Source organism: Coffea arabica, chromosome 8c (assembly GCF_036785885.1).
Source record: "Coffea arabica cultivar ET-39 chromosome 8c, Coffea Arabica ET-39 HiFi, whole genome shotgun sequence".
NCBI lineage: Eukaryota > Viridiplantae > Streptophyta > Magnoliopsida > Gentianales > Rubiaceae > Coffea > Coffea arabica.
This window is the reverse complement of record NC_092325.1, coordinates 8,685,517-8,696,190: the sequence shown is the minus strand read 5'-3', so window position 1 is coordinate 8,696,190 and position 10,674 is coordinate 8,685,517. Positions and strand designations below refer to the sequence as shown.

The window sequence follows — 10,674 nt, the reverse complement described above, 5'->3', positions numbered from 1 at the left end:
CTAAAACAATAAAATATTGGGTGGCCTCCCAACAAGCGCCTTTGGTTGATGTCGTTGACTCGACAAAGCCATTAATTATTTAATCATTATAACCTGGCTCCATTAATTGTAGCGCTTCCATTATTCGCTCCTTAAAGTCATCGTTGAAAGGTTTCAATCTATGGCCATTCACTTTAAATACTTGATTTGTCTCCAAACTCCTTATTTCGACTGCATAATAGGGAAAAACTTTAGTAATCTCAAAAGGACTAATCCAACATGAATGCAACTTACCTGGCATAAGTTTGAGTCTAGAATTGTATAGCAGGACTTTTTTCCCTCTACAAAAGATTTTCTCAGGAGCATTTGGTCATGGAGCAATTTTGTCCTTTCTTTGTACAAAGATGCATTATCACAAGTTTCAAGTCGAATCTCCTCTAGCTCTTGTACCTACAATTTTTGCTCTTCACCAGCTCTTTGTAAATCTAAATTATATTTCCTTATTATGCAATATGCTTGATGCTCTCACTCCACAGGAAGGTGACAGCGTTTTTCAAAAACTAACCTTAAAGGAGACATCCCTATAGGAATTTTATAGGCTATTCTATAGGCCCACAGTGTATCTTCCAAATACGCACTCCGATCCTTCCTTGTAGGATTAACAGTTTTCTCCAAATACCCTTAATCTCATGGTTGAAAATTTCAACTTATCCATTCGCCTGTGGGTGGTATGAAATAGAAGTTTTATGAAAAATTTCATATTTTTTCACTAATACCTCTATAATACGATTGCAAAAATGAGACTCTTGGTCACTTATGATAGCCTTGGGCACACCAAATCTAGTAAAAATGTTAGATTTAAGAAAGTCTACAACCACTTTAAAATCGTCAATTCTAGTGGATTTGGCTTCCACCCACTTCGATACATAATCAACAGGCAATAAAATATACATATATCTAAACGAAGAAGGGAAAGGACCTCTAAAATCCATATCCCAAACATCAAAAATTTTATAGATAATAATAGGTGTTAGAAATATTTCATTCCTACGGGACAAATTTCCTACTCTCTGACAAGGTCCATAACCCTTATAAAATTCATGAGCATCTTGAAATAAGGTAGGCCAATAAAATTTACTAACTAACACTTTCCTAGTAGTTCATTTAGAACCAAAGTGACCTCCACAAGTATATTGATGACAGAATTTAAGAATCGAATAAAATTCTAGTTCAGGAACACACCTTCTAACAACTTGATCAAAGCAATAACACCATAAATACTATTCATCCCACACATAGTGTTTGGACTCACTTTTAAACTTATCTCTTTGAGTTTTATTAAAGTGACATGGTATTAAACCAGTGACCAAATAATTGACTATCTCCACATACCAAGGCATTACACTTTGTATATCTAATAATTGTTCATCAAGAAAGGACTCTTGAATCGGTATAGAATCCTCCTTCTGAACAATTCTATTCAAATGATCAGCTACATGATTTTCTGCTCCCTTCTTGTCTTTAATTTTCAGGTCAAACTCTTGAAGGAGTAGAACCCATTTGATAAGCTTCGATTTTGCTTCTTTCTTTGCCAAAAGATATTTCAAAATTGTATGGTCAGAGTACACAGTCACTTTAGATCCAAGTAAATAAGACCGAAATTTATTTAAAATAAAAACTATGGCCAAGAGTTCCTTTTTCAGTCATAGTATAATTGCACTGTGCTGGATTAAGAGTTTTAGAAGCGTAATGTATAACATACACTTACTTCCTAACTCGTTGTCCTAATACCACTCCTATTGCATAATTACTGGTATTGCATATGATCTCAAATGGCAAATTCCAATTGGGAGGTTAAATAATTGGTGCAGAAGTCAACAAATTTTTCAGTTTATCGAAATCCTCTTTACATTCATTATTAAAGTTGAATGGCACATCCTGCTGCAGTAATTTACACATTGGCAATGCAGCTTTCGAAAAATCTTTAATGAACCTAAGATAAACCCTACATGGCCAAAAAAAATGGACTTCCTACACATTTGCAAGGTAAGGTAAATTCTTAACCAAATCCACTTTGGCCTTATCCACTTCTATTTCCTGACTAAATACTATATGTCCTAACACCATACCCTGCTCTACTATAAAATGATATTTTTCATAATTCAAAATCAAATTAGTTTCTACGCACCTATCGAGGACTTTTGCCAAATTGTCTAAACAATGATCAAATGAATCATCATATGCTGTAAAATTGTCCATGAACATCTCAATGCAATTTTCAACAAAATTGAAAAATATACTTACCATATATTGTTGAAAAGTAGTAGGTGCATTGCATAATCCAAATGACATTCGTCGATATGCAAATATTTCGAATGGACAGATAAACGTTGTCTTTTGTTGGTCCTCTGACATAATCGCGATCTGGTTGTAACCTGAGTAAACATAAAAAAAAAAAAAAAAGCAAAAACTTTGCAAGCTAACTATTTTGATAATTGATCAATGAAAAGTAAGAAAAAATGATCCTTCCTGGTCACAGTGTTGAGTTTTTGATAGTCGATACACACCTCCAACCATTAAGAACTTTAGTTGATACCAATTCATCATCTTGATTTTTTATCATGGTCATTCTAGTTTTCTTGGGTACTGCCTGTACCAGACTTACCCACTTACTATCGGATATTGGATATATTATTCTCACACACAACAATTTAAACACTTCCTTTTTCACTACCTCTATCATTGCAGGATTAAGTTTTCTCCGAGTTTCACGCACTAGCTTTGATTTCTCTTCTAACAAAATCTTGTGCATACAAATAGAAGGATTTATTCCCTTTATATCAGCAACTATCCATCCAATTGCAGTTTTATGATCCCATAACACTCAGAGTAGCTTCTCCTTATGCACACTTATCAATGTGTTTGATATAATCATTGGCAATATTTCACATTCTCCCAAATAAGTATATTTGAGATGGGTTGGAAGGGATTTAACCCCTAATACTGGTGCCTGTATCATAGAAGATAACAGTTTTGGGTAAAATTTCACATCTAGTTGTTTGACATTATATCTATATAACATTGGTGGTAAAGAGTACAAAGTACTAATACAATTATCAATTTCATCATTCAATTGCAAACATTCAATATCGCTACATAAACTATTATTAATAACTACTTCTAATACATCTTTCTCACTGACATCAAAAGTTTGTTGAGCTAAGTCATCTATAATGTCAATAGAGAGAACAGAATAAGATATTTCATGGCATTGTAAATATTAAATTTAACAATCTCACCATCAAATTCTTTGGTCAAAGTACCATTAGAAATATCAATTTTTGTTTAGACAGTTTTCAAAAATGGTCTTCCAAGAATATCGGTGCTGGATTTGGTGATTTGTCATCCTCCATGTTTACTATGTAGATATCAACTAGAAATATCAATCCTTCTACCTGCACAAGAACATCTTCTAATACCCCTTTTGGATATGAATTAGATCTATTTGCCAACTGAATAACAATTTCAGCCTCTTTTAAAGGATCCAAATTTGAAGAAAAATATATTGACAAAGACATGAAATTGATAGATGCTCCTAGGTCTAACATAGCTTGTTTAATTCGAACATTACTAATAGCACAAGGAATTGTGAACATGCCTGAGTCCTTGCACTTCGGGGGCAATTTCTTTGGATAATAGTTGAGACATTTTCGTTGATAGTGACCTTTTCATTTCCCTTGAGCTTTCTCTTTGTTGTACACAACTCTTTAAGAAATTTTGCATTCTTTGAAATTTGTTTAATAGCCTCAAGTAATGGGATGTTTACTTCTGCCCTATAGAAGACGTCAAGAATTTCTTACTCCTTCATATCCTTATTAGGTTTCACTAACGTACTAGGAAACGATGGTGGAATAATGATGTTAGGTTTAACATCCTCAACCTTTCCTTTGTTGCTCGTTTTGGGAACTTCACTTCCTTCATTCAACTCAATCTGCTTAGCCTTTAATTATGAATTCGATCCATCTAATAACTCTAATTGCTTCCCACTCCTTAAAGTCACAACACTTGCATTTTCTCTTGGATTCGCCATGAGTTGAGAAGGCAATTTTCCAAGATTCTGGACTTTTGAATCAGCTATAGATGTGACCAACTGGCCTATTTGAGTCTTCGAACTTTGAATGCTTGCCTTGGTTGAACGTTTGAACTGTACCATTTTTCACTTAAATTATATCATTTCTTATTGAAACTATGCAGTTAAATTAGCTAATGACTTCACCATATCCTCTAGAGATGAGGTTGCACTAGGAACTGGATTATTCAACATCTGTGGTCGAGTCGGTTATTGATGTTGTGGCTGTGGGGGCCTGTATGGGCCTTGAGGCTGTTGGCTGCCATAACAAAAATTGGGGTGATCTCTTCACTCCCGATAATTTGAAGTGTTGAGAACATGTCTGTAGGATGCATTACTGAAGAGCATACTCCTCAAATTCTTTCTACTTGTGCATTCCCAATAGCAAATTGATGAAACATTGACGTCAAATCCGAAATTTGTCTTTGTAACTCTGAAGTTTCAACTTCATTAACATGCCTTGTTTGATGGATCGCCTAACCTCCAAATTGTTGAGAATTTTCAGCCATATTAGAAATGAGCATTCTAGCCTCTTGCGATGTCTTATCCACCAAAGGTCCACCACTGACAGCATCGATTGTATTTCTTTCCACTTGCAATAACCCTTCATAGATCAATAGATGCTCACTTATTTGATGATGAGGGCAACTATTACACAACTTTTTGAAATGCTCTCAATGTTCATAGAGAGTTTATCCATCAAATTGTTGAATACCATAAATTTTTTTCCTTATGTTTGTCGTTCTCGACGATGGAAAGTATTTCTATAAGAACAGCTCTTTCATAATGTTCCCAGTGGTGATTCATCTAGAAGGTAAGTCATACAACCAATCCTTTGCTACATCTCTCAATGAAAATGGAAAAACCCTTAGCTTCACTTGGTCTTCAGAAAGTCCTTGAGATTTGAAACTTGCACAAACTATGTGAAACTCCTTTAGGTGCTTACGAGTAGCTTCTCCAGATAATCCATGGTAGGTAGGTATGTGACGACCCCACCTTCCCCTAGGGCGTACCTAAGATTTAGCGGACCGCCTGCCCAACTCTCGCCAGAACTCACTTACGATTTTTGGATGATATAGTTCACAACTTCTTAACGTAAAGAAATCAACCGTTATCAAATTTAAAACATACAAATACATTCATTTCTGTCTCAAACTTCCATACAATCCCAAATGCATCAAAAGATTGGAATTCTAAATACATTCAACCCTAATCGAGCGATTAGTGTGAGTACAATTACAAAATTTCCAAAAACTAGACTACGCTAACCTGTACAAGTCTCACGCCTCGCTCGTACCCCCTGTAAGGAAAAGAAAACTAATAGAGTGAGCTAAAAATCCAGTGAGATCCCAAATTGCAAGTTGACCAAAAGTACAAGTGACAATATCATAATAGTAAATTAGCGAGCATTAACAAATCAAGAAAATGAGCAATAACACTTCGGATGACCAAACATTTAATATTCAGCATTTCATGTAAAATAATACAGTTGCTCTTGTAAACTGGCTCCACCATAACTTGATCGTATAGTAGTTGACACTCCGTCAACTTTCAAGTAAGGTAACTAGTCCAGTAGTACTCCACTTAACTCCAATCTTTGTCCACCAACCAAACCCCTTACCGGGCCCACACTTCAAGATAAACACTGGTGGTAATACTCGAGTATACCGATTAGTCGAGAAGATAACACTCCACTCGACAGTACTAGATACCCATGGTTCGTTATCTAATCGATCAAACCCTTGCCGGCTTGACTCGATTAACTGGCCAGTGGGATTTGGGTTCCCAAGTAGTCACTATAGTCGATGACCAATCAACTTAATCAAGAGAAAAGTACGGAGAAAGGAATGAGAAGTACCTTCCACTCGTATCGAGTGTGGTATATACTGCCACTTAGCACTTACAAGTCAAGCACAAGTATAAATACAAGTACAGGTCAATGCAAATCAAGTCACTTACACAAGCATGAATGAGATATCAAGTATTTAGTTGAGTTAGGTCAAGTGCGATAAAGTATACACTTGCCTGACTAAACCCAATCAAATGTTATCCGATCACATTGATAAATCAAATATCAAGTTCAATCATGTATTTGAAAACACTCACCAAAGATTTAGTGCTTGTCAAAATCACGCTCAGGTGTAACTCCTTCGTTGGAGTCCAAATCTGCGATAAAACATCGTTTAAGAGCTTTGAAATTAACTAAGGTTCGAAACTTAAGCGTTTCGTTTAACGAAAATCAAGTAACTAAAACTCATTTGAGGAATATTCGTAAAACTCATGCTCACTCTTAAAACTTTGAAACTTTGAAGTGATTAAACTTTGAAATCCCCATTTGAGTCGAAGAGACGAGAATAACGTATTTCTATTAGTCGTTAATTCCATTTTTCTAAGGGTACAAGTTTCGGCCGAACTCTTACTTATCTACCTCTACAAAAGAGGACTCGAATAACCTAGAGAATTCAAGTTCAATTCAACCTCAACTCTTCGCTCGAACCACAAGTACACACGTCTAGTTCTCGAATGACAATTTGGGCGGCATGCCCCTTGTACTTAGCTAGTTTCCAGCCATTAATGGCTTCATTGTTTTCCCCAAATCAGCCCCAAAGTCACACACAAGCAATGTTACCACAATAGCCCTTCAACTAGGCTCAATGTCATTCAAGTATAAAACAATACTAGCAATGCAACCGGAACTAATGTTCAAGATAAATAACACAATAACAGGTTTGACGTCTCTTGGCGTTTCGATCACAACTAAAACTACGCTTATCGGATTGGGGTACATTTTATACCATTTCGAAGCTAAGACAGAGAACTCCAAGTCTTAGGAAGACATAAACAACCATTTCGTTCATTTTCAAGGTCAAAGGGTGCAATCTCAGAGAAAATAGAAAACTGTCCGCGAAACAGTGCATTTGGCAGTCAGGGGTAATTTTGTCATTTCACACTCTACAGTGCTCCGATTCATTCCCTACAAGTTTCATGTTTTGACCCAGGCCTGATTCGGCCTCTAACATGGACGAATTAAACAAGTCAGAACAGAACAACTTGGTTTCAAATTTCTGGAATTTTGACTTTTACTCTAGAAATTCATATCTAACAAGTACTCTATCAACAAAACCTCAAGTACTAGCTCAATAACATCAATTGATAGGTAGATAACCATAATCAAGGCTGAAAATGTAAACCCTAGCTAACATTCCATCATATCATGGACAACTCACTAATTAACCGTCAAAACCAAGATTAAGAGTTTCTATCCAAACTTTAGCAAGAATAAGAAGAGAAAAAGGAAAGACAACCATGGTACCTTCCAAAAACTCCTTGTAGATGTGAAACCAAATACTTTCTTCCCAAACTTTTACCACACACAACTACTTAAGCACTAAAATGAAAGTTTAATCGGTTTGGATTGGGTGATTTCTCTCAAATGAAAATGATTCAAGGTAAAAGTTGGAGGTTGCTCACTTGGTTTCTTTCTCTCCTCAACGTCAGCTGGAAATGCAGAAAATGAAGAGGAATTGAAGTGATTTTGGGGATAAAAATGAAGGGAATTGGTTGGTCAAACAACCCTTGGATGTTTGCCACTTGTCACCTAAAGATTACATCTTTAATTTTTCTTCTTTTTCCTTTCTTTTTAGTCAATAATTTCGGCTCTCTCTCTTGGCTGATTAAGGGATGATATTTATGCAATAATAACAAGAGAATTAAGGTAATAAAGTAGTGTTCAAGTGGCGCACTCAATCGGTAGCGAACGGTACCCGTCGGTTCAAACCGATTTTCCTTAAATCGCATGTACTTATGATTCACTAACTTATTATTATTACTTCTAATCACACACTTTCTCTTATCTAAAACTTACTTTTAATCATTAAATTGAAACACACTCCACACCGATTATTCACTCTACCAAAAGATGCAAAACCCTAGTTTACCTTAACGATGAAAATAAAGGGAAAACCCTTGGTTCTATGATTAATTGTAACTATTGAGGGAGTGAATGAGTAGTAAGGCTATTATAAAAGGAATAAATTCTAATAAAAGGGAATTTTAAGAAAAATATGAGGGATTTTACAAGTTCTCGCAAGGCGACAGCTGAATGAGTCCACATTTTAACTCAAAATTTGTATTAACATCCAAAGTTGGATACTCAATGCACAATGGTTGATGATTAATATTAGGAGTTGTTAATTCCTGTAGAGTCCGGTTGGTGTTAGCCATTTTTTCTTCTATCTCACTATTTCAATTGCTAATCTCTAATTCCACAACTATCTGGATACCTGGTGTTGAATCCTTGGGTAACTGAGATTGAGGTGGCGTTTGGTAAAAGGGTTTCAGAATGGGGAATTGGAATAAACCCCATGATTCATGTTTGGTTCACTACTATTGGAATTGAAATTTTGGAATGATATCTAAAAATTTAGTATTCCACCATTCCTTAGTAAGTTGGTGGGTTTTGTCCAAAACCCAAGTGTGATTCCAAAATTTTATAATTACATAATATTTAGTATAATTAATATTTATATATATTATATATTTATATTTATATTTATATTATAATATATAATATATATAATATAATATAATTATATATTTTATTATAATATTAGTATATTATATAAATATATATTATAATTATTTAGTTAAATACAATTATATTTATATAATATATAATATAAATTTATTAATATTATATAATAATATATTTATAATATATATGTATATTTATAAATGTATATTATATGTGCATATAATTATAATACATACATGTATATAATATTAATAAATTATATAATTATATTTATTATTTTAAATATAATAATATATAATAATAACTATATTTAATATTAATATGCATTATATTTATATAAAATATTAGTACAATTAATATTTATATATTATATAATTATAATTATATATTAATTTTATAACATTTGCATAATTATAATTAATTATATATATAATATTTAATTTAATTGGTTACAAACTTATAATAATGATATTATTATATTATATATTATAATTATTTAGTTAAATATAATTATATTATATAATATATATTATAAATTTATTAATATTATATAATAATATATTTATAATATATATGTATATTTATAAATGTATATTATATGTGCATTTAATTATGATATATACATGTATATAATATTAATAAATTATATAATTATAATTATTATTATTATTTTAAATATAATAATATATAATAATAACTATATTTAATATTGATATGCATTATATTTATATAAAATATTAGTACCATTAATATTATATATTATATAATTATAATTATATATTTATATTATAACATTTGTATATTTATATTTAATTATATATATAATATTTAATTTAATTAGTTACAAACTTATAATAATAATAATATTAGTTATATGTATTATATAATGTATATTAATTTATTTAATATTATATATATTATCAATGATACTAATAATTATACGTATTTAACAACAGAAATTATTAATTAGTTATACTAAATTTACTAATACATTTATACTAATATATTTAATTAGTGAAAATTTCTTATATTCCATTTACAAAGAGCCAATAACTATCATTTACGATGTGGTTTATAATATATTTATTATATTCCATTCCGAAAAAGCCGACGAACCAAACATCAACTATAGTAATGATACACATTCCAGGTATTTGAACCAAATAGATGTATTGAAATGAATGAGCTCACTCCAAACCCAAGATATCCGATTCCGATTCCGATGTGCGAACCAAAAGCCACCTGAATTCTCTTTTACTTCCTTAGCCTTTTCGCTACCTTTTCTATCTCAGGATCAAATTCCAAATTTCCTAAAAACCTGTAAAAGATCAAAATATATAAATCAATAACAAAAATTAGCCATGAAAAATAAAAGAATAATACCTCTCCCTGGCAATGGCACCAAAATTTTGATCACTTGTCGTGAGTGTCAAAAATTAATTACTAGAAATCCAAAATCTGTAATAGTGGGAGTCCAGGTCGAACTCACAGGGAACAGTGAACCTTTTATTTCTCTAAATTGAATTAATGAAATGTACTAAAAGGAATCAAAAGGAGTGCATTGACAAAATTAAGAATGCAATGTTCAAGGTAAATAATATAATCAATAAATGGAAGTCAAGCCAAGAATTTGAAAGGTTTTACTCCGATTGATCATTAACTCCTAAAGGTCCAACCCTTAATCAACCATTCAGCCTAAATTACCCAAACGCTAGTAGTAATTCGTAGATTCTCTAAATTCAACAACTAGAATGATGCACTCAAGTTGTATCCTTATTATCAAACTATTTAGGTATTGACGCAATTTCAATTTAGTCTGATAATAGCTTTAGAAACTAAGAATCAGGCAAAATCAATGACAACCCAGGATGCACACAATCATCTAATCAATACCACAATTTCCTCTAAGTATTCATAAAAGAGGATAACCAATTACTAACCTTATTCGCCACAGAAAATACTAAATTATGACAATTACGGATCACACTTAATATTTTAGCAAGAATATGACATATATAGAGAATAATTTGCG

The 10,674-nt window shown here is 32.3% G+C and overlaps 1 non-coding gene across 1 annotated transcript; it reads left to right on the top strand.

Moving 5' to 3' along the window:
- Positions 1 to 4,738: 4,738 nt before the first annotated feature.
- Positions 4,739 to 4,845, top strand: LOC113707574 (small nucleolar RNA R71). Its single transcript, XR_003452297.1, has one exon. It is a non-coding gene; the product is annotated as a small nucleolar RNA R71 (small nucleolar RNA).
- Positions 4,846 to 10,674: the final 5,829 nt, after the last annotated feature.